The sequence below is a fragment of the Lycorma delicatula genome, chromosome 10, assembly GCF_047948215.1.
Source record: "Lycorma delicatula isolate Av1 chromosome 10, ASM4794821v1, whole genome shotgun sequence".
NCBI classification, from domain to species: Eukaryota; Metazoa; Arthropoda; class Insecta; order Hemiptera; family Fulgoridae; genus Lycorma; species Lycorma delicatula.
The window spans coordinates 60,165,095-60,192,239 of NC_134464.1; the positions used below are offsets into that span (position 1 = coordinate 60,165,095).

Sequence of the window (27,145 nt, forward strand, 5' to 3'; positions counted from 1 at the left end):
AGAGTTACAGCGTTCATGTCCTAGTAAAGACAGCTATTTTTAAACGGATTTGAATACTAGATCGTGGATACCGGTGTTCTTTGGTAGTAGGGTTTCAATTAACCACACATCTCAGGAATGATCGAACTGAGAATGTACAAGACTATACTTCATCTACACTCATACATATCATCCTCATTCATCCTCTGTATTAAGTATTTTCTAAACGGTAGTTACCGGAGGCTAAACAGGAAAAAGAAAGAAAAGAAAGTATATAATACTGCGCTGAATAATAAATATTAAAAAGTAACAAAAAAAAAAAAAAAAATACAAAATGAATGACACAGTATTACTTACCCACAATCATTTGAATCTTCACATATTTGATGTCGGCTTTCATCTTCGTCATCTCTAAAAGTAGGTATCCTTAATGAAACATAACTGAGAAGCGCATGAATAAAACGTCGTTTCAATCCCATTATTAATTAATTTTGTGATTGATTAATTGATTTATAAATACGATCACTATTAACACAAAATCCTTGAATCACATATCACCATCAAAACCACTTGTTTAAATTTATTTGGAACCACAAGATAAAGCATGAATTTAATTTAATGTAAAATACTAAACTTTAATATAATTTCGAAACTTAACTTTTTTTTTGTTAAATCAACAACTGAAAAAACTTTAAAGTAAAAAAAAAAAAAAAGCAGATAAAATATTTTTGTCAATACATTTATATGATAATAAAACTTTCCCGAATATGGGGAATGGATGAAAAATATTGAATAGAAAACAAAAATACTCTATGGCCAGGAATTAATTATTCGCATTACGGATGCGGCTGAGTGGCCTAACGACAGGTCTGAAGAACTAAAAAGAGTAACAAGAAACGTGTTGAAAATGGCGGGGACATTTTTGAACATTTTTTATAAACTGGTACGTATAATGCATTTTGATCTAGTGTACTGTTCCCAAATAAAATTCGAAATTTTCTAACTTTTCTTTGTTTTATTCAGCTTATCTTAAACCATTCTGTTAAAAATTAAATCCTCTAAAAGTTTTGCTAAAACGTTTTACGTGTTTATTACCCATTTAAGAAAGTTACTGTACGTGAAACATTAAAAAAAACATTTTTTTACCCCAATTTATTGTTTTTCACCCCAAATTTTTAAAAAAACTACTGCAGATACGGTTCTGAAACCTATTTTAATCAATTTTTCAGTTCAATTTTTTTTTTAAAACAACCATAAGTTATTACTGATTCGGCTCCTTAATTAACGCCCTAAAAATTTCAGTACGCTCTTCATTTCATCGGGGTAGTTGAAATCCAAGCAAAATCTTTCACTAGCCGTAACTCGCAAACGAAGAAATTTACGAGATATGTTTATAGGTATATTTTAGATTATTTTCACGCGTAGAATAAGTTATGAAAGTCCCGCGAGAACTTCGTGATACATCTGTATACACATTTCGCCGACTTCAATACAGCAGTAACGATTTCGATACGTCTTTTTCTTACAAGGAAAAACTAAAAAAAAACGTATAAAATTATTTTTAGTTAAACTATTAACATTTACCAACACTATATTTTATTTATTTAATTAATTTTAAAACAACTGAGATCTAAAAAAAAGATATGAATAAAAAAATTATACATAAATACAATAAATAACGATTAATATCATTAAATTTTTCAGATAGTTTCCTATTTATTTTGATCAGTGGTTGAAATTAATTTACATTAAAAATATTATGGGTATTACATTCAAACCCAATAAAATGATGTACAAACGTAGCATTATTAAATGAGGTCAAAATACATTCAGTTATGTTCTAGAAGTGACAAACATTGTACAAAATTAGAATTTAATACATATTTTGATCCCACATTAAAAACCTGTATTGCCAGTTCCGAACAAGAACTGGAATTTAAAAAATTACCAAATTAAAAAAAATGAATATGAAAGAAATTCCACATTAAAATTGATTTGTATCATTAAATTTATTTTAAAAAATTACATAAATTATTTATATTATTGGAAGAAAAAGAAAGGAGAACATTTGTATTACTTATTGTTAACGTATTTTTTTAATGGCCCATTCCCCAAATATCATTAATAAAAAATTGATAATTAATAAAAAATCGCAAGCAGACCGACTTTTCTTTAATTTATTTCATATAATTTTTTGCGCAAGAAATATACAACACATAAATTAAATGAGAAAACTAAAAGATTTATAACTTTTTTAACTTATTTATTTAATATTAAAATATATTTTCTGTTTATAAGAAAATGAAATTATTATAACGGTAATTTGATGAAATAATTAAAAATAACGAGTAGATCCTACACACCAACAAGTTTAAACTCACTCACTGGTTAAGAGCGCGTGTGAAAATACATCAACACAAAGTCAACACAACCCACTGGGTTGATCTAGTGGTGAACCCGTCTTCCCAAATCAGCTGATTTGGAAGTCAAGAGTTCTAGAGTTCAAGTCCTAGTAAAGACAGTTATTTTTACATGGATTTGAATACTAGATCGTGGATACCAGTGTTCTTTGGTGGTTGAATTAACCAAACATCTCAGGAATGGTCGAACTGAGAATGTACAAGACTACACTTCATTCACACTTATACATATCATCCTCATTCATCCTCTGAAGTATTATCTAAACGGTAGAGGCTAAACAGGAAAAAAAGAAAGTCAACATAACCTTAATTTGAGGTTATGTTGGCAGTTATCGACCTTAAACTGAGAGTAACTAAAGAAAGAATAATCCAACCAATCTTCATTAAATTTTCACATGCACAACTTCGAATACATTAGTATAGCATATCGAAATAAATTTCAATGAAATTGATGTAGTAGTTTTGAAGATTTCGAGCCTCAAATTTTATACATGGCCTATATATATATATATATATATATATATATATATATATATATATATAAGGAAATTATATTTTATATAAGCAAAGTAAGTAAATATGATTTTCGTACTCCTCAAATCTCTAAGAGAGAAAAGGAATTGACCGTACTATCTTAAATATTTGGTACACTTCTCCAATGTTGCTAACGCTTTGTATAATCGCTACATCAAATTGCTGATTATACAAACAAACATTTCGATTAAATTAAGATTTATATTACCGTAATATTTATTATATTTACTATTAACATTACATAAACTTATTACAGGTCGATACAAAAAAAAAACAAAAAAAGAAACCATAAATTATTATAAATATAATTACTCTGGCTGTAAAAAAAAAACAAATAATAAATTTAACCTTCATGTCAATCAAATTTAATGACCTGAAACAACATGGAAAGTCTATCTATATAAAATACAAGTTGATAATATAATGTTAATTTCAATATATATAATTAAAAATCATTGATAACATATAAATTTTAATTATACTAAGAAATTTCTTATCGTATTCCAAATAATTTAATAATAAAAAAAAGCTTAGTCAACAGAACACAAAATTAAAAAATAAATAAATAAAATAAAATAAAATGTTTTTACAGTAAAATAATTTATAAATCTGGTTATATCAATGAATGTAAATGAAAGAAAAAAATTATTTTTTTTATGAAATACAAGAATTGATAATTCAGTAATAAATAAAAATGATTTTGTATTACTTTAATTTTATATGACTTTAATTTTATATGATAAATTTATTTTTAATTGTAGAGGACCTAATAAATATCTGAACTAAACTAACACATTTTCAAAAAAATAAATAACAAACTTCACATATTTTCGATCGATTAAATTATAAAAACACACTAATCGAAAGATATGTAACTTATGTTTCTTTTTCAGTTCCCTCGTGATTGCGATAGTAATCTGTATTGACGAGCTATGCCAACTAAGTACAAATATATTGTGTTTCTGTATTAGAGAGAGATCTGACAATGTTGCATGTTTTGAGTATGACAGATTGTGTAAGTTACTCTGTATATATTCCAATTGTACTAGGTGTGGTGTGTGAGGTTTTAGGCCTGTTACTGACATAATGATGATAACGTTTTTTTTGTTTCTAGAAACTTTTTGTTTCTATCGTTAGAAAGGTGTATTTGGTTTGGATGTATGTGCCGTTGGAGAGGGCAATGTCGATTAGGTAGATGATATTTTCTTTATTATTATTATGAAAAAGAGAAAGAAAACTACATATATAATTCCTGCTGAAGAATCATTGGCATACAAGGAACAGTTTAAAAGAATGTGTAATTCTTACTTATCACACGATTGCATCGTTTGCAGATGACACGGCAATCCAGGCTGTGGACTCCGCCCTATTGTAGCTTCTCGTAAATTACAAACTTATTGGATCTAATTATCGAGTAGCTATATGGAAGATGAAGTTAATGCGGCTAAGTCTACACATGTTACGTTTGCTACGACTGCACACGAGTTCAACTTAATGGCGTTTTTATCCCGCAAGCTAACAGCATTTGATACCTACGACTTTTTCTGGATCGCTGTCTGACGTAGAGGAGTCATGTCAGAGAAAAAATGACGCAGCGTAACAGTAAATTCAAGGTGATATACTGGTTGGTAGCAAGGGACCACAACTATCATTATGTAACAAGCAACTGCTGTACTCAGCGGTGCTGAAACCGATTTAGACCTATGAATTCCAACTGTGGAGCACGATAAGTGACAATAACATCAAAAGTACAGCCATTCTAGAATAAACTACTGAGAAATAGACCCGAAGATCTGACTGGGAATTCAATGCAGCAGTTTTGAAATAGAAGTTCCCTTTCCTCTTATAAGCTACTAAACATACAATCATCCCGGGAAAAATAGACAACTAAACATATAGTAAGTAGTAAGGTCGCGCGCGCGAGCACACACACACACACGCTATACAATTTACTTAACATTTATTCATCTACTGTCGTAATATACATCAGCTACGAAGCTAATTTTTTTTTTAAAACTAAAAAAATCTAATATTAATGTTTTTTTTTTTTGATTTGACACGGAAAAAAATTCCTGAATTTAATACCTTATTCTTTTGACCTCTATACTAACCATTATATTCAACGCTTATGAATATATGAATGTTAACTGTGTGAATTGTAGAGCAACAATTCCGCATACATCAGATAACACTCGTAACACACACACATATAAAAATGTTGATGATATAAAAATGACCTTGATCTATCATTCATAAACTTAGATTACGGTCTAAATATAAAATTATTATGTAATAACAATGTAAATAATAAATAAAATATCTGTTAACAGAAATAAAGAATAAATCCTATAAATTATTTGTTAAGACTGGTAAGGAGAGTAGGTAAAACAACACTACAAATACTACATCATCACAGTGATTATAAACTAATCGGTACGTAAGGATCTTTCATACTTATGAAACTTTTGTCTGGGATACTAATCTCTTTTTTTTCCTGTTTAGCCTCCGGGAATTACCGTTCAGGTATTACTTCAGAGGATGAATGAGGATATGTATAAGTGTAAATTTAGTGTAATCTTGTAGTCTCAGTTCGACCACTACTACGATGTGTGGTTAATTGACTGAAAGCCAACCACTAAAGAAGATCGGTATCAACGATCTAGCATTCAAATCTGTATAAAAATTTATAAAAGTTCTTTTTTTCCTGTTTAGCTTCCGGTAACTACCGTTCAGATAATACTTCAGAGGATGAATGAGGATGATATGTATGAGAGTAAATGAAGTGTAGTCTTGTACAGTCTCAATTCGACCATTCCTGAGATGTTTGGTTAATTGAAACCCAACCACCAAAGAACACCGGTATCCACGATCTTATATTCAAATCCGTGTAAAAATAATTGGCTTTAGTAGGACTTGAACGCTGGAACTCTTGACTTCCAAATCAGCTGATTTAGGAAGACGCGTTCAGCACTATACCAATCCGGTGAGTTTTCGGATACTTATCAGGACGGATAAAAAGGAAACCGTAGTAAGATCTTCATCGGAGAAGCGACATAAAATACAATTAAAAAATGTGGTAAAGAGTACATATTAATAATTAAAAGTAATAAATACATGAAATAATAGCAAAAAAAAAAAAAAATACTTCAAGACACTTAAATAAATTAAATAACTAATACTAAATTTAAAAAACGATCAAGAAAATCACGTTTCATTTTCCACGTTTTCATTTCAGCACGTTTATTTTCACACGTTATACGAAAATTCAGAAAATACATTTGTGGAAATATCTTTCAGGTGAGCCGCTAATTTATTGAAAATGGCAACGGAAACAAAACAAGAATTTTTTTGTGTGGTAAAGTATTGAATGGACAACTAAGTTATGGGATTATTTTTTATACCGGTAAGTTTTCTTTTTGACGCTTAAGTTGGCAATAATTAATTTACTAAATATCGATAACATGATTCATATATATATAAATGTTAAACAACCATCAGTAACATCCCGTTTTTATATCTTGAAAACCTATTATGACTGAATTTTCACTGAACGCAATTGTCACGATAAGAGTGAAGTCGATTGAGATGCCCGCTTTTAGTAACGACACACAAATAGGATGATATAAACAACTCCTTTCGCGAAAAAAAATCATGTCCGATCTCCTATAAATTCAAAATCAATAAAAATAAACAGATCAGTCATTATAGCTGATAGGCTGAAAGAATATCTATATTCATAAATTTTATTGGCTTCAAAAACTGACATTTTTTGATTTCATTTACTTAAAATATAAAAATTTGATCAAAAAAAACAACAGAACGATCCATTTCTACTCTAAACAAGTATATATTTACTACTCTACCCAAGTTTACTTATTTATTTTTTTGCTTGATGATTAGATTTAATTAATAAGAGCGTAAGGAAAATGCTATTCCTGACCAGGATTCGAACCCGGGACCCCAAGTTGAAAGGCCGTTATGGCGCTTCTCGCCATAAAGATCAGCATTTATATAGAAACAACAGGCTGTTACCCGTTAATGAATAATAATGAATTTTAATGAATATCACCCGTATAGTTTGTGAAAAATTCCACGCTTGAGCGTTAATCGAATCCCGAACTTCCAGATGAAAAGCAAAGACACTAACTCGACACCACAGAAAACAGAAGGGTATAAAGATTTGAATTCTTATTCTTTGTTTTTCAATTCTACTTTGATTTTTACTTTATTAATTATACTGTTATTTTTTATAGTATAAAAAGTCTACCCCACCTGGATAACCGAAATTAAACAAGATATGCAAGAACTAGAAATCACAGTAGAAGATTCACGAAACAAAACTGACAATATAAAAATACTAAAAGAAGCAAACTCCAGAATTAAAATTAAAGAAAAGAAAAGAACAACAAGGTTTGTTCAGAAGAACTCAAAAAAGCAAGATCTACAGAATGAAGAAGTATTGGAAAGCAATCAAGAAAAAAATAAAAACTAAAGACGAACCACAGTTGACTAAGTGGTCCACTGTGACATCAAAATCTTCAAAAAAAAAGAAGAAAAGTCTACTCAGCACTAAAGAGATATACTAAATTGATTTACGAAGTAATGACAACTTACTTTAAAATCAAATATTAATGGCTAATAATTTATTTGTTATCCTAGTTTACTGATGAATAGAATTTTATTTTTATACCGCGCTTAACAAATCGTAGGCTTTCCTACTCTACAGGTAATAAAACAAGGAAATCAACAATACGTATCTAATTATAAAATGTAATTAAATATGAAAATATAATAAAAAAAATAAAACTGTAACAAATGTAAAAGATAAAAATAAGTAGAAGCAACATCATTTTAAAAATTCTATTTGGGGTAATAAACGGAAGGTTAAACAACGTATAAAATTAGATGTCCGTAAAAAAAAAAAATAAGTCGGTTTACAAAAACGAAAATGTTGTTTAATACAAAAAATTAAATACAACATCGTAAAGTAATTGTTATTTCTCGATGATAAAAGTAACAAAAAAAAGAAGAAGAAGACAGATATAAAGCTATCATCTTAACGTCATTTCAAAAAGAAAGAACAGAAAAGAAAAGAAGAAAAAGTAGGGAAACTTTTATGACGTAACTAAACTGGCAATAGGTATTATGAAAGGAAAAAGCTATTACAAGGTTGGCAGAACAAGCTTCTAATACCAGCGGAATAGCTATTTCTTTGAAAATGGAAAAAAAGCACTCACAATAGTTCAATGTAAGATTCAACATGAAAGGTTTGAAAAGATAAATTTAAGCTTAATAAAAAATACGTATAAAAAAAACAAAAATCTTACAAAAGGAAGGAGAATATTTTAAAGAAATTTAATCTTTAATTAAAACAATATAATTCTTATTTTATTTATATAAAATTTAATATTAAACAAACTTTACTCCTAATAATACGAAAGAAATATAACGACAGATAGTTCTGGTAAGATAAGTTTATTCTGCGCTAACCGTAAAGGTGATTGAAAATACGTCACGGTACATGTATTAACAAAATTAATTATTTTTTCTTTTTATACTAAAACTCCCATTAACACCAATCTGAGGTTATTTTCTACAGATTGTCAACCTAAAAAAATGTTAAGAATATAAGGAAAAAATAAAGCACACAAAATTACCATAATTCAATGACCAAAGAGAAAAGTTCCTATCTCAAGCACACAAGCGCGCGCACATGGAGAGAGAAATACAGACACATTAGGATTTAAATCAAAACCTAGGTGCAAAATTCACTTTACCAAACAAAGTCCAACCAATCAAAAGATAAATAAACAAAATCGGACATTCTTTTATAAACATTTTCAAAAACAATTTTGAAGTGAAGGATAAAAAAAAGTTACGATCCGTACTGAGAATTAAAATCTCGGCCAATAATGATTTAAAAGCCATAACGTATAACGGATGACAGCATGTATTCAACACTATGAAAATTGTTAGACTGTACTGTAAGAGGCGTTACAACACTTACAAGTTACAACAGAAGACATATAATCTCACCGAAGCAAGAGAAATAAAATCACATAGGCTAATATTATAGCATCATCATCATCATTCATTAAAAGCTACGCCTTGTCGATTTAGCCACGTCACTCTCATCTCCGCTTCTCTCTTCAAGTCATTACATGAACTAAGGCCCATCTTTTTTTTAACATTATTGATGATGGTTCCTCTCGGTCTACCTCTAGGATTTTTACCCAGAATCTTGCCCTCAAATATATTCATCAAGAACTGGTCATGTCGTATTACATGTCCTATCAATTTTGCTCTTCTTCTTCTTCGTATAACATTTAGCAAGGACCTCCTCTCACACACTTCTGCTAACACTTGATCATCATCTCTTTCCTATCCACCCAGCTTGTTCTTGTTATTCTCCTCCAGATCCACATTTTTAGCGAACGGTTTCTTTATTTCCATACTCATATGATTTTCAGTCAGTATTTTTATCCTGAAAAGCTCGTTTTGCCAATCTTATTCTTCTTTTTTCTTCTGTGGCACATTTATTATCGCTAATGACGGTGCTTCCCAAATAAAAAAAAACTGTCAACCTTCTCTAAAAAAGTACCGTCGAATTTAATATCAACCTTTGTACCTTCCTTTGTTTTTCTTACAATCATAATCTTTGTCTTCTCCTTATTAATTTTCAGTTTAAGTTTTTTTAGTACTTTAGCTAATTTTTCTAACATAATCTCTATTCCTCTTGCTGATTTGGCTAGTAACACAATACCATCTGGAAAACGGATACAATGTATAGATTTTCCATTAATTCTGATTCCTTTTGTTTTTCTTCCATTTCTACAACAGCTTTTTCAATAAATATATTAAACGGATATGGTGACAGTGGGCAACCTCGCCTGACTCCCCTTCTTATTTTGGCCCCTTTCTTTATGCCGTTGATTTCAATATTATAACAAAAAAGCTCTAAATACCCAAAAATGTATAAAATGTGATTTTTTTAACCTTTGCTCTTAGAAAAGGTAACACATTCAATTTATAATAAATGTCGATTATTAATTACGGTAGAGCGGTAACGTTTCTGCCTTTCATTCGGAAGGTTCTGGTTTCCAAACCAGGTCAGGTTTGGCAATACACTAAAAGTTTGTCGGGTGGGTTAATCTGCTGCCCCTGGTACGCATAAGTAAATAAATTAATAAAAGAATGTTTAACAAAATTAAGCGAGCGAGACGAATTAAATTAGATGGTTATCCCTGAATTTATTGTATAAAACGGTGAACTAGTCTAAACGATTACAGAATAATTTCTGATCGACACTTACCCTAATAGTTCTTTATTGAAACTCTATTCAATATTTCTCCATTATACTTAGCATAAATATTAAAAATAAGTTAATATGATGTAAACCAACAGTATTAAAATGAAAAAAAAAAAGTTTTAAAACTACAGGAAAAAATATCTGCCACTTGCAGACCCTTTCTATGAGGTATCACACTTCAGATAAAAACTTTACACCCCTTCACTAATGACATTCGACGCCTTTAAAAAAAGAAGATTAAATTATCTTTATAAAGTATTAAGAAAAAAGTTCATCTTCATTATTCACTAAGTAATTTTTAAAAAAACATCAAACTGTATTTAGAAATTTTGTTCAATCTACAATTAAAAAAGGTTTTTTAAATATTACAGGAATAAAACTAAAATATAAGCTACAATAAACTCGTATTGAAATAATAACAATATTATAAAACATTCCAATACAAGAAAAATAAGAATTTAAAAAAAAATTTACGCGCATTTTGATTTTATGATTGACTATCATCATTATTAGATAGGTGGGTGTGAATATATAATTTAGGTAAAGCTTAAAAATTAACAATAAAAAATAAGAATAAAGAAAAAACAACAATAATGTTAAGGAAACACTAGAAATAATAGTATTTAATCTCTTCATTAAAATTAAATAATAAAAAATTAATAGTTTATTCACACGTAGAAAAATTTATTATTTTAAATGTTTCTTAATTACAGTAAAACTTTTATAATTCGGCCTCTCACGAAACTTGAAAAAAATTCTAACTCTTGATTATTTCAGAATGTATAATGTCAATAAAACGGCTTTCCGTTTTATTGACATTATAAAATTAATTATATTTTATATAAAATATAATTATAAAATAAAATTATATATATAAAATTATGGTAAGATTACACCGGTTTGAATGAAGGAAACATGAAATATTGACGGGAAAAATTCTTTCCTCCCTTTCTGAGGGACAATTTGATAGCAACAATTAATATTTTATTTTTAGTATTATTTAATTTCATAATTCTATAATAAATCATAACTCAATACATATATATGTTATAAATATTGGCTTTTAACCTAAATTAGGAATGGGTTTTTGAAAGGAAATAATGCGGTAAAAAACTCAATGTATCTAATATTTGTTAATTAATGTTTGTTATTCATTGGTTCTGTTGTTAATGAACTTGTACATAATCTCTTATCTGTCTACTGTTTGTAACCACATATTGTGCTTTTTTTATTATACTGAAATAAAGCAATTAGAATGAATGTTGTATCTTATTATACATTAGCTTAACTTCTTATTTGAATAGTTAAGCTTAATTAAATTAGTGTAAGATAATGAATTTTTAACGACCACAAAACTCAAAAATTAAAATATGAAAGCTACTTCCTCTGAATATTTTTTTCTTTTTTTTTCTTTTTTTTTTTTTGCTTGATGATCTCATCGCATAAGCTTGAAGCTTGTGGGTGGGAGACTGAAATGGAATTTTGTAGCAAATGAAAAATGCTATGCCTAACTGGGATTCAAACCCGGGACCTCCGGATGAAAGGTTGAGACGGTAACACTCCGGCCACGGTTATTACACTTGCGTTATTATTATTATTACCTTAACTGTTATTATTCTTATTAATTTTCAATGAAAATTCAGGTAACTATAAAATTTTAACTCGAGTAAAAAAGTAATATTAAAAGGACTTCAATAATTACGAATCTTTTTTATTTAAAAAAAAATAGCATTCTAGAAAATGGAAATATTAAAGAAAAATTCAAATACTGAACGAAAAAAGGGACAAAGTAATAGTTCTCCAATAAAAATCAAAGATTACCGAGTCCTTTGAGAATGGTTTTTCAAGTCCGCCAATAAAAGGGATACTCACTTTACGACAAATTCAATCTTAAGCTTTTATAAATGACCAAAATGAAGAGGGGAAAACAAATCTGAACGGCTGACTTGAATGCCTTAAAAAACCGAAAAAAATAACGAATTATAATTATATTTGCTTGAGGCAAATGAAAATGATGCGTTGAAAATAACAAACAGACTGTTTTTCTACAAAATTATTGATCGAAAGTACAATATGAATTTTTTTACAATATTTCCGCGGAGATTATCATAATTGATTTTTGAGTGTTATTTTCTGCCCATCATTGTCGCTCTAACATTCGTAGTTGAGGCGTTTCAGAGTACCTTCATTCTCAAAACTATCTTAATACTGAGTGTTCCTAAATTGGGATCCAATAAATACGATTTTAAGCTCCTCCCACTCAACATCACTACAGTCACGCCCTCTTCTGCTTTTGTCCCTCCCGCTTTAACGGTTCTACAATTTCTTGAAACTAATCCTAAGTATATTTATTTTAACAATTTTAAATATTATATCGAATTGAGCGTTTATTTGTTCATTAATTATGTCCTGTCCTTATAATTTTAGCTTGAATATGTTTTCTTTTTTCTGCAAATGAAGAAAAATAAAAATGGCCAAATTTATTCATTTATTTAAAAATAATTTAGAAGAAAAAGACAATCACAACAAAAATGGAGTATACCAAATGAAATACGATTGTAACGCGACGTAAATAGGGCAAACGGGGCGAAAATTAAAAACAAGATTTAATGAATATATAAGATCATTAAAAAAAATACGAGGAAAAGGATTCAAATTATGCGACACATTTGATAGAAAAAGGACATATTCCCAATGATAAAATCTATGAAAATATTACATTTTACAGAAAAAGGAAAACGTTTAAATATTTTAGAAGACATGGAAAAATTCAAAACTAGAATTAAACGAACAGGACATAATTAAGGAACAAATAAACACTTGATCCGATGTAACGTTTTAAAATCTAAATTTGTTAAAATAATGAATCAGTTTTATAAAATTGTATTTCGACGATCCCAACTCAGGAACACTCGTGGTAAAAGTAGTTTTGAGAATAAAGGTACTCCAAAACGCGTCAACTACGAATGTTAGAGTGACAATGCAAGGAAGCGCAGAAAATAACAATCAAATCAAATACGATATGAAAAGCAGGTATCGTAATGATAAAACGAGATTTTATTATTTAAATTATCACTGTAAAAATCTTTACCTGAACATAACGATAAACATATTGCATAATCTACTAAATTTATTTCTTCATGTTTATCATCATTTTTTTAATATACAAATTTAGTCATAATTATTAGTAATAAGAGTATTACTAATAACCAATATAAACTATATTTAATTTTGTTACAAATCTATATACACAAAACAAGTCACTCTGAAATGAAATTCCCTAACATAATTGAAATTTTTTGATACCGGATAGATACCGTTGTGAAAATCCACCGCCGCATTGGTCTAGTGGTGAACGCATCTTCCCAAATCAGCTGATTTGAAAGTCGAGAGTTCCAGCGTCCTAGTAAAGTCAGTTATTTTTACACGGATTTGAATAATAGATAGTGGATACCGGTGTTCTTTGGTGGTTGGGTTTCAATTAACCACACATCTCAGGAATGATCGAACTGAGACTGTACAATACTACACTTCATTTACACTCATACATATCATATCCTCCTCATTCATCCTCTGAAGTATTACCTGAACGGGTAATTACCGGAGGCTAAACAGAAAAAAGAAAGAAGATGCCCTTGTGGAAAAATTTATCGTATTCGTATAAAATAATAATAAATTTTACACTATAATTTTGGATTAATGAAACATAATCGACGGTTTAACATAAACTAACACCTGATAGTTATTTACATAATTATATGTTATTTAGCTAATAAAGAATTGTTTATTTTTCAAATAAGTGTTAATTTTACAATTTGTTTAAATTATTTATTATTTTATTAAAATATTTAAATGAATCGAGAAATTCAATACTATTAATATTTGTTTGGAATATGAGATGAATTCATAGGAAAACACACATGATAATTAATAAACGGAAATGTCAGCTTCAACAGGATGTGTGACATCTCATATCTATAACGGGAAAATCTGAATAGTTGAGATGACATACATGATTTTTTAACAGCTTTCATGTAAACAAAATAAAATTAAAATATCGCACAAGTTATATACTCATCTTCAAAACTTTCAAAATCCTATTTTAAAAAAATGGTCAATAAAAAAAATTAATTTAATTGTGTCAAAAAATATTTGTCTTTTTGTATCAATATTTATGAATTATTAAAATAAAGTATTTATTATCTGTTTACTACACCTGATCCATTTTTGTAAAAATGTCCTTGCATACGCAATTAAATTTTGATTGACGACATCTGACGAACAAAGAGATAGATTTTTATGAGATTTATAACGTAATTTTAACAAAAGTTAAAAGTTTACTTAAATTTTGAACATAAGCGAAACGAAATTGATCGGAATAAAATTTAAAAAATTATACTAGCAATTACATATTTTTCCCTATATACAGCCTATAAATGTTAGGGATAGTAACCTATCCCTAATAAAAGGCAACCAATAAGAGTCATGATTACCATATAAAAATAGCGTAATAATTTCCAAGAATTACAAGAATCATACCAGGCTTATTTAGGAAACTTTTGAGTGAAGCAGTTTCTTGTTGACTGCTCAGTCAAATATAATTCCCTTCAAAATTCGTAATTTTTAATCCGTTCACTAAAGGAACTGACTGTTTAACAAAATCGTTATTTTCAGGGAAGTAATATGAAACCCACCGGGTTGGTCTAGTGGTTAACGCGTCTTCCCAAATCAGATGATTTGGAAGTCGAGAGTTACAGCGTTCAAGTCCTAGTAAAGCCAGATATTTTTACATGGATTTGAATACTAGATCGTGGATACCGGTGTTCTTTGGTGGTTGGGTTTCAATTAACCACACATCTCAGGAACGGTCGAACTGAGAATGTACAAGACTACACTTCATTTACACTCATATATATCATCCTTATTCATCCTCTGAAGAATTATCTAAACGGTAGTTACCGGAGGCTAAACTGAAAAAGAAAGAAAGAAAAGGGGAGTAATATGAGCCATTTATTTAGACGTAAGATATTTTAGATTTTTCTCACAACTAAAACAAATAAAAACAAAGTAAAACAATTTAAAGCACTAAAGAATATTTTAATCATTCTAATTTCAATTCTTAGAATGAAAAGTGAAGCTTTCTCATATCTCAGCGATAGAAATCTGCCCTACCTCTCCCCACGCATCTAAAATATGCGGGCAGAAGCTCTACAGTTTTGATATTTGTGAAAAAGAATGGGTCGTTTAAAGGAATCCGAATTGAATTGAGGCGCTATCATCTAGATTTTGCAGGACTTATAGCATGCTGATATCCAAATATTATTTAGCTTATTTAAGAAGGCAACAGGGAATCACTTCATTCCTCACTTTTGCAAAAAGCCTGGTACGGTTTTTTGTTATTCTTGGAAATAATTCATACAAAGAAAATTACGTTATAGCTCAATTGCTTATCATATGATACGCATTACGTCATTACGTACCATATTCTTTGCAGGTTTAAAAATTTAGTATGCACCTTACACGATAACATCGTACGCATTGTAACATAGTCCCTGAACTAATCTGAATTTAGTAACATTATTACTATAAAAATTCATCAATATACAATGTCATTTTAAAATTTAAATAGAATTATAAAATAGAATAAATTAATGAATGAACTTGAGTAAATATATTTGAAGGGTTAACAAGAAAAAAGAGACGACAGTCATGAGAAGCCACCCTAACCAAAAAACTACTTAACTCGCAACACAGAACAACAGACACAATTTCAATCTAACGGACCAATTGAGTACAAGTAATCCAATTAAAGACAACGCGTAGTGTGCAAGAGACAGTCGTTTTTAATTAAGGTAGCGTCCGTGACATGCGTATATAGTTAAAATTATTTCATTGAAACTTTTAACTTAAAAAAAAATTCATTCAGAGGTAAAAAAAAATAAACCGGACATACCACGAACCATTTTTAATTTAATTAGATTTTTTTTGATTTTTTATTCATAGATATCTAATGTAATAACTGTACGAAATTAAAATAAGAATTCTCATCTAGGGAGTTGGGGAAATACTGTTTTAACAGAGAAACGGGTACATTTATTTCTTTAAACTATTTCTTCCAGCCTTTCTTACTACAGTGATGCATTTAACACCTGAAAGTACATGTTACTTTCTATGAAAATAATGATGTTCATTATACTACCAAATTCTGAGGAAAACGAGTGAATTTGTCACTTAAAAAACTGGATATCACTAACAATTCGGTGAGCTTGGCATGCTAATATGCAGCAGTATATTCGATATGATAAAGGAGGTATCAGATAAAACCACTTCACTCCTCAGGTTCTCTAGTAAGCCACATATGTATTGCTCAATATACTTTAAAATAATTACGTTGTTTTCGGAAGTTTTAATTTATGAGTTACCTACAGTTATCGTACACATAAACAGTTAGCATAAACAACTGAAACAGTTAGCATAGATATTTCATCAAAACAACCAATTTCAACAAAAAGTATTTCTTTAAAAAAAAAGATTTCTTGTTCGCTCAATTAACACAACTTTCCCAACACCTTAAAAATTCTGAGGTATAAATACTGTTCTTGAGTTCTTAGTTTCGTTGTCGAATAGTTTTTTTAGTACTCTGGCAATAACCAGATTCATAACCAATTAAAGGTAAACTACGAGTACATAAAACTGGATTTAAATTTCTGCATTACTAGTGTTTTTTGATAATTAGAATTCAGTTAATGGCACAGTCTCATGAAAAGTCTAGATGAAGCTGAATAAGACATTCTAATTGTGAAGTTAATTAGTTAAGTAAGTTAACCGTCATTCAAAACTACTTGAAATATCGCTGATCGATTGAAAAAAAAAATCTATTTACAAAATCAGAGACGTAAACAATAATGTTTTGAAGATAGTAGAATACGAAATTCAAGTAAATTTAATTTATACATTTTCATAATATTTGAAAACAATATATACAAAAAAAAAAAGGTGACTAAGGGTTTCATTACTTTCCCTTGACAAATCTTTTTTTTCAAATACGCCAAAAGGCTTTTTTAATATTAATGACTTAATTATGATATTTTTCCTAATGTGTATGTCAATTACACATTAGTTGAACAGGAAATCTGCTCGACTAGTGAACAATAAGTAACCCCTCACGGCCCAATGAGAGGAGAATGATATGTGACATATAAATGAGGTGTATTCTAGTACAAACTCAGGCCGATCATTCCTAAGGCGTGTGGTTACTTGACTCCAAACACCAAAGTACAGACAGCCATGGTGATAGGGCGTAAGACTTTGGAGGTGTACAGCGCCGTATAGCTCTTAAGGTGGCGTCGACATACGCCTCGCTCTCGACTAAGGCGGGTATATCTAAGGATGATGCCAACACAACTGTCTACAGGGATTGGTAAGCCAGGTGAGCTGCGTCCACGAAAGGGAGGTGGACGCTTCGTTTGATCACACACAATGAGCCGTTGGCCGAGAAGAAGTTTGGCGATTTGGGGTTCTGACTGACACAATTCCTGACCGGCCATGGGGGTCTTTCGTTCGTACCTTTGTGGACGAAGAACAGCTGAAGGCCCCTTCTGCCCCTATTGTTGGGAGTTAGACACGCCGAAACAAGTGATATTCCTGTGCCCGAGGTGGGATAAGGAACTCCGCGACTGTACTGCCGTAACTGGACATTTCGAGGTGGGGACCATCGTTGGAACGATGTTACGCAGTTCGATGGACTTCGATACTGTGAGGGTTTTGTGTCGGGAATACTGCAAATGAAATAGCTGGAAGTGAGGTGGTGAGGGACAGCTCCGTACGGAGTTGCCGTGGGTGGTGGTGTCCCTGTTAGAGGCGAAGCACAAAGGGCCGAGTCCCGGTTGCTGGGTGATTGGAGGCCGGTACTAACGTTTGCGTCATCTGGCGGCTAGAGACAAAGGCATCTCCCGGAACCGTGTCATGCTTAATTGGGAGTATGGTTCGGGGAGGCAGGAAAAAAAAGAAAAAACCACCAAAGTACACCGGTATCTACTGTCTAGTATTCAGATCCGTATAAAAGCAACTAGCTTTTATTAGGATTCGAACATCAGAACCTTCGACTTCAAAATAATTGCGACGACGAGTTGACCACTAGACCAACTGGTTGGGCTAATTATGAAATATGAGTAAGGCTAATGTATGAGGTATGAGTATTATATATATATATATATATATATGTGTATGTGTAAAATTGTGAAATACATATAAAAATGTTCAGTAAAAATATTTCTGCTCGATTTTACCTCCTTCATCAAATTTTTATCTCATAAAATTATGCAGCATTACTGGCATAAAAAACTACATAACAGAAAAATGTCAAACATTTTAGTAAAAAAATGTTGGTTCTCAGTAGATCCCCTTGACGAATGTTTTTATCATCAGAATTATACGGTATTTACAATATAAATACTAAAAAAATCAAAATTTGTAGTAAAAAAGTTTGGATTTCATTTGATTCCTTGGTTGACCTCTGTTTCATACAAAAGTTTTAATAACAGCCTCAATGTAAATAAAAAATAATACAAACGAAATTATTAAAACTTTTAAATTCTTAAATCGGGTACTATTGGACCATTTTTTTTTTTAAAGTCTGCATCTCGTCTACATTATAATATTAGATTAAGTTGGATTTTCAATCTTGAAAATTTAAGTTCTTAAAACATAAATATTTAAAAGTTTGTTTATTGGAGTAATTGCTTACCTCAATAAATTGTCCCGAGTTTGTTCAATTTTATTCAACAAAACCTAAAAAATGTATAGTCTACTAAAACAAATATATCGGTACCTGATACCTACGGGGACCGAAAATCAAATTTCAAGTTTTCTGGTCAACGGGTTTCCGAGATACGAGACAAAAACTGTTTAGAAAACTTTTGAATATTCTCCGCACCCGTAAACCCAATTTATTTAAAACTTTGGAATTATAAATCATTTAATAAATGTTTTCGTTGCACTAAAGGTCAATTTACCTTACGACCACTATAAAATAATTAAAAATGGCGAAAACAACCCCCTTATTGGTTTTTAATTTTGTCCAAAATTAAATGCTATAGATGCTCGTATATTAAAGTGTTAATGAGACATTTCTGAAGAATTTATGTTGAGCCAGTCCAGATATATTAATTAAGATACAGGCATGCAGGCCAGTATATGTACGTACGTACATACATACAATTGCCAAAAATTTTGTAACTTTTTTTTGTTCTTTGGACCAAGGAGGTCTTGAAAAATCAACTGAAAAAACTTCGTTAACTAAACTTTTGGCCGATACTGTTCCTTTATAGGAACAGTTCCTTTATAGAAGCAGAACGCTGCTGCAACAAACTACAAAAGTAAAAACAGAAATGATTTTATATTAATAAACAAGTATGAAAACATTGTTTATAAAAGGGCAGAAATTGCCTACCTTAAAATAATAATAATTAAAACAAATAATTTAATAACATATTACATAATTAATTAATGAATCGCAATTTAATTGTAATGTAACGTAATATAATAACAATATACGATTACACTTGATACATACACATGAAACAGTACAAGATAATAGAAACAAATAACTTTTACAATAAAAGTAATTTACTTTATGAAATTACAAATTACTAATTGCGTTTTTAATATTCAAGGTTGCAAAATAATAATTGTATTATTCATTACATAATTAAAATTAAGTTCACAACATTTAATAGAAATATTACAATCCAAAAAGAATAACGAGAAAGTGTACCCGAAACAATAAATTCAAACACTAATATGAATTAAAAATTATATAAACTTAATTTTCCTACCCGAATTAAAGTATATTCATCGTTTCACTATATAAAACGGATACTTTAATCAGTTGCTTTACACCAGTCTTTTTGTGAGCCAAGTATTGTTTTCTCTAAGAGTAATGATGTCCATTTAGTGACACCCAGTTCATATGGTTAATATAACGAAGTCGTCATCAATTTTAGGGTTGAATATCGTCTTCATTTTCGCTGGGATCGATATTCTGATATTTTAATCCAACTTCTGGTTCAATCAAGGAAATATAATATTGGGAAACTACTTCATTCCTTACTTTTCCTAATAAATTAATCCATAGGAAGCCTGTTATCCTAAAGACGTCCACGTGATTTTTAAAAGTGATTTGAGATTCATGTCAGGTTACGGTCATGAAACTTGACGTACACGTACAAGCAGATATAGAATAACAAACACAACAATAATAAGAAAAAAACAGCTAAAATAAAAGTAAAAATAAAATTAAACAATTTTTAATATAGACACCAATTTTTCCTATCACCATAAACGTTTATCAATTTGGGACTATAATAGATAAATAAATATATATATATTTTATGAGACAGAAAGTTCCAGAAACAGTTAGGCGTCTTAAGAAACTAATTCAGGGCATCAAAACTTTATGTTGGCAATGCCTTATCTCACTTCATTGTCCCTGTCCGTCATTTTGGGTTTTTTTTCAATATAATTTTATAAGTATATTTTAAGAACGGATTGAGATATTTACATGAAATTTGATGTTCAAGGACCCGATAACATCTTCAAAAAGTAAATAAGTTTGAACATTTTACCTTTGAAAATTCCAAAGGTATTTTAATCATTAATACTACCGTAAATATTAGTTTTAGTGAATTATGTTTTATAAGATAAAATTATAAGCCTTTTATTGTGAATAAAATTACATCTTATTTATTCAAATCCTTTGATAAACAACTCATCTATGGCTGGTAATATTAAAGCGGACCCTAAAAATTATCTGACAGTTTTGTTCTGGATTCACACATTTTAAGTGAGCTATTTCGAAATTTTCAAAGATGAAGTTTTTAATGAAATAGACGCACCAAAATTTCATTAAAATATCTAAATCTGTTCGTAAAGAATAAAATTTTATTAAAAAATAATAATAATAATAATAAAATAGGGGACAAAAGGAAAATAAAATAGATAAGTAGATAAAGCATTTGCCCAAACGAAATTTTATTTTATTATTTTGATAAACTGAATTACTCCCTTAAGTTTGGTCATCACCTCCCAAGATACCCTGGGAAGCCAACCGGGTTGGTCTAGTGGTGAACGCGTCTTCCCAAATCAACTGATTTGGAAGTCGAGAGTTCCAGCGTTCAAGTCCTAGTAAAGTCAGTTATTTTTACACGAATTTAAATACAAGATCGTGGATACCGGTATTCTTTGGTGGTTGGGTTTCAATTAACCACACATCTCAGGAATGGTCGAACTGAGACTGTACAAGACTACACTTCCTTTACACTCATACATATAATCCTCATTCATCCTCTGACGTATTATCTGAAAGGTAATTACCGGAGGATAAACAGAAAAAGAAAAGGATACCCTGGAAACCCCAACGGGTTGGTGCAGTGGTGAACTCGTCATCGCAAATCAGCTGATTTCGAAATCAAGAGTTGCAATCCTGGTAAAGGCACCTTTACTTTTATACGGATTTGAATACTAGAACTTGGATACCGGTGTTCTTTGGTGGATGAGTTTCAATTAACCACACATCCCGGAAATGGTTGAACTGAACTGTACAAGACTACACACAATTTACATTCATACATATCATTCTCTGAAGTAATACCTTACGTTGGTTCCGAACGTATGGGGCAAACATATATACTTTCTCTCTTTCTCACTCTGTCTCTCTCTGAATCTATCTTTCTCTATCTCTGTGTGTATGCGCGCGTGCATGTAATTTTATGAAAATTTTGTTACCTTTTAGGAAAGTTTATTAATTAATTAATTTGTAATATTAAGCCAAATACCGAGAATATTTCACAGTACTGAAAAAAAATTACATTACACAAAATTGTAAATGTACAACAAACAACCAATGGAAAACATGTATGTACAATAAGAGATCTAATGACATAAATAAATAATGAATTTTACTTCATTATATTACTCTTCATAAACAGTAATAAAAGTCAGATCGCTAATTATCATCAATAAATTTGTTGCTGTAAATGGATAAATAATATAAACTCAAAGGCGGAATGGATGTAAAAGAGGAAGCACGTGCTTTCGTATTTAGTTCACTTTTTAAAAAATAAAAGAAAAAAGCTTTTTAATAGAACAGAATTTTGATTCGTATAGGAAAACTATTTATCGTAAACATAACTATAATACTTTCGATGAGAATCTATGTCACTCGTGTAATAAAATATCTCCACGTATTCAAATAATGATGATTAAATAATTTTTATTTAGTCAGATAAAAAAATTACCAGTTGCGCAATAGGTTGCCGATTGATTACTAAAAGATCATTTTTCTTAATAGAAAATTATAATCAATTTAGTAGAAAACTAAATAATAAATGATATTATTATCAACACTGCCTTTTTCAAATATAAATTAAAAAATTTTAAACTTTAAGGTTTTTTCTGATTTTACTAATTTTCTTAACTAATAAAAACCAATATTTGAAGTAATTCTAAACAATGTTGCATAAGTAATTTTATAAAAATTACTCCTCCTTTTGGAAAACTTTTGGAAAAGTTAAAAGTCAATGTTTCATCATTTTTCAAAATACTTACGAAAATCCGTACAATAACGAAGCAGAAATCTTTGGGCAACTAGGCCTTCCAATAGAATGCGTAAGTTTAGCTTGGAAACTCCATAAACGCTGAAACCTGCAACACAGATAGCTTACCACGACTTTATGCACGCCTCTTATATACAATGGTTATATAAACATTTATTTTAAGAAATATAAAAATAGTGTGAATCTTAAGCCAGTGAAAGAGATATCCCCCCCCCCCCCGTCACTGAACAAAATTTTAGAGCGGGGATAAATAGTTTATAATGTTCTGATTGAAAACTTTCAAAAAAAAATTAATGTATTTATAACGAATTCAGTAATCCTTGTCGTTGTTCAAGTCTGAAGTTTTTTCTTCGTTATTGATAAAATAAATTTTCCATTTATCTAATTCTTGTTTATCGTTTACATTTAAAAACCAACTAATTTTGTTATCGATTTCCAGGCAATGCTGAGGTACAGCTGATTTTTCCGGTTTTCTATATTTATAAAATTCCTTTATTCTATTTTTTTTTTTTTTTTTTAGTTTATTTTTACACATTCTATATTGCATTTATTGTATTTGTGAATCTACTTATTGTAATTTATATGCCAATTTATTTATAACTTAACATATATTATTATTTCTTTTTTTGTCATATATCAGATTGTCTAAAAAGTATTAAGCCTTTGGAGGTCAAAATTTAGAATACATTTATTATTATTGGAAAATAATACTACCAGACCACATATGCATCATTTTTTTCGATGACCATCTGCCATCTTTCCCGCAGCACCACATCCTATAGAACACATCGCTATAGAACATCTGTGGTTTGTGGTCAAAAAATTGTGACATGCTTTTCACAGGCCTCTTTTGAAACTAACTGAACACCATTCAGGGAGTTCTGTAGAGACCGAAACAAATTATAATCTGACGGTGTCAGGTCCAGGTGCCAATCAAATTATCTCAATCTCTGACGGGTCTTTATAAATGTATGCGGTCTGGCATTGTCAGACCGAAACAAATGATAGCCTGACGGTGCCAGATCCGGGCTATACGGTAGATGCATTAAAACGTCCCAGTTAAGTTCTCTAAATTTTTACCGGGTCGTTAAAGATGTGTACTGTCTGGCATTGTCGGCGTGATATACGACACCCTTTCTTGTTGACCAGTTCAGGCCGTTTCTCTTGAATTGCTTGGTCTAATCGTGATAATTGTTTACTGTTCAGGTCAGTCTGTTGTTCTGCCTGGTAGCAGGACGATGCACTTCGGATCCCTTCAAACGCACAGCATAACCTTCCTGAGCGTCGTGTGCGCTTTGCCACTGACCGTGGAACTTCTCCTCGCTTCGACCACGATCTTTTTTGTACATTGTTGTCGTAGGTTATCCGGTTTCCATCACTCGGTAATAACCTCTTTAGAAACAGCTCGATTTGGTTACGTTTTAATGGAGATTCGGAGATAGAAATTCGATCGAGTAAATGTTTCCGAGTCGGATTACGTGGCACCCAAACGTCCAGTTTTTTTTTGCAGCCAGTTTTCTCCAAATGGTTTAACAGTATTTTGTGATAGAATTTTAGATTATTGACGATATCATGACAGAACAAGCTAATGCTATCTTGTCGGCAAAAGGTTCAATAGTTGTTAGAGTACCTAATATATTTATTTACTTATTTTCTTATGATTTAAACTCTTTTCATCGGCGACTATTGACAGTAATTTTAAATCAAAATTTTTAACGTTTCTTGAGTGAAATCTTGTCTTTCAATTCATTGTAGTTATTAAGATGATGGTTTGGAAAAACGACCTTTATAAAAAAATGAAATGAAACCACTAGCACTAGATAGGGAATCTTGGAGAGCTGCATCAAACCAGTCAAATGACTGAAGACAAAAAAAAAAAAGACGAGTTGAATTTTCCATAAAATTATACCGTAGGTCGATCCCGTGCGGCTAACTCACCTTACCTTGGGTGTTCAAAAGCCATCTTGTAAAACTAATAATTTTTGAAAAAATTACTCTCTCCTCTACGGACTTAAGTTAAGAGCTGTAGATCCTTGCTTCAAAACCTTTCACTGTATGTGTTTCAGGTGTAACATGAAAAATTTAAAATGATAGTTTGGATTGACTCCGATCAAATGGATTGATTTTTTTCTTTTTTTTTTAATTAAGGGAAAAGGTGATAATTTAAAAATATTATTTTTACACACACACACACACGAACACACACAACACACACACACACACACACACACACACACACCCACATCCACGCTATCTAATAAAACCAGAATTGTACCTCTAGGTGGTGTTTTGTTTGCTTTTTTTTATTCAGGAAACTTCAAAATATAAAGAAATTTATTTAAAAGAATAAAACCCGTTTTTAACATTTTGATCCGTTACAATACTCATTTTATTGTATACTAAAATAGGTAGAAAACTACAATATTAAAACTGGTAATTCCAACGTGAATTTAAACAAAGGTCTACCATCTCAAAGTTGGTATAATATTATTTAAGGTTTTTAAGTTCTCTAAAATATATTTTCAACAACGGAATTTCGCATAAAAGAATAAATTTACTAATCTTTAACCGGATGTTTTGATCTTTATTGCGCGTTTTTGCATTTCGTCTCTGGTAAAAGAATAAATTACTCCGATCAAAGGCAATAATTTCTCTGAAGATTAATCATTATCTTTCCTTCTGTTTTCTAATCCTTTATTCATTCTTTCCCGGTTAAGTCTCGTGGAAGTTGAATCGGCTAGAGTGGTTGATGAGCGGCGTCTTGATGACACAGTTTTGGTATTCGGAAAGACAACCGCGTATTTTTCGAATCACAGCGGTGATCCTATTTACTTATGAGTGCAGCTCCGTAATGATCATATATTATGCCTGTGGAACTACCCAAGAGCTACTATCCCCGGGAATTGAACGAAAACCTAAACTAGTATTCGTAGAGATGCCTACTAAGTAAAAAACATGCCCTCTCATTTCTGTTATCGGTGTAACTAAACCGATTAATCATTTAACTACATAAAAAAAGAAAAAAAAATACATGAATTTGTGTCTTTACGTAAGTCTAGATTCAAGAACGTAATGACTGTACGTGTCAGACTTCTGGCAAGTTACACATCGTACACAACTACGGATCATAGAAAACAAAGAACCCACTTTATGACAAAAACAGTAATTTCCAAATGTTACAATGCTATGAAGATTATTTAATAAATAATAAAAAAATAATATACCCACTTACCAACAATCTTTTAATGCATCCTAGCGCTTTCGGAAACGGATTTCATCTTCAGGAACTTTTTAAAATTATTTTTATTAACTAAAACTTTCATTATGACAGGAAGTTAGGTCGAATTGTTGTTATTTATTAGGTTGACAGGACATGACGACCACCTTTATATATTTTACAATCTTTACATAACAATTCTACTCATGACGACAAAGTGTTAGTTAATAAAAAAATGTTCAGTTCCTGAAGATGAAATTCGTTTCCGAAAGCGCCAGGACGCATTAAACGATTGTCGGTAAGTGGGTTTTATATTTTAATTATTTATTAAATAATCATACTAACGGGTCATGTTTGATAAAATAATTATTTAGTATTTCAAAAATTAATTTTATATTTCATCGACAATCGTTTACTTTATTATCTTAAAAAATAATAATAATCTGAGCTCTCATTATTCGGATTATACTATACAATATAAAATTATAGAATGTTCATAACTTTAAATAAGTTAAATCGGTACCGCGAAACATGAATAAAAAGAAATGATGCAATTTTGGCAAATATTGGCTCGTTTCCAGAAATTCTATACGAGCACACTCATAGTTTTTCACTGTGATTGTACAGTCTATTATAAAGAAAAAGAAAAAACATCACAGATTCTTAAAAAATAATTCCAGGGATATCAAACCTAAATTATTTTAATTAAAGAATCGTTATAATGCCTAGATATTGAACATTAATTAACGCGCATAAATAAAATATAGTATGGAAAATAATACTTAAGTCACGATCACATTTTGTTTTTACTTACAAAAAAAAAACCCCAAGAAAATTTAAGCTAAAATAAAAATATATAAAAAAAAAAATCATGGAAACAACAAAATAAAAAAAACACTGAAACATTACACAAAACCACTATAAAATAAGAAACTGAAAAAAAAATTATACACAATTTAAAAACCACAACACAAACACGAGAAGACAACTCAATCGGAACTACGTTAACACACACACTGTTTGCAAATATTTAAAATGAATACTGAGTGCAGTAATCTTATCTCCATATGTT

General features: G+C 30.2%; 1 long non-coding RNA gene across 1 annotated transcript; it reads right to left on the bottom strand.

Moving 5' to 3' along the window:
- Window positions 1-341: 341 nt before the first annotated feature.
- Window positions 342-27,119, bottom strand: LOC142331338 (uncharacterized). Its single transcript, XR_012757964.1, has 3 exons — window positions 26,888-27,119; window positions 22,849-22,944; window positions 342-668 (listed from the first exon to the last, which is right to left on the bottom strand). It is a non-coding gene; the product is annotated as an uncharacterized LOC142331338 (long non-coding RNA).
- Window positions 27,120-27,145: the final 26 nt, after the last annotated feature.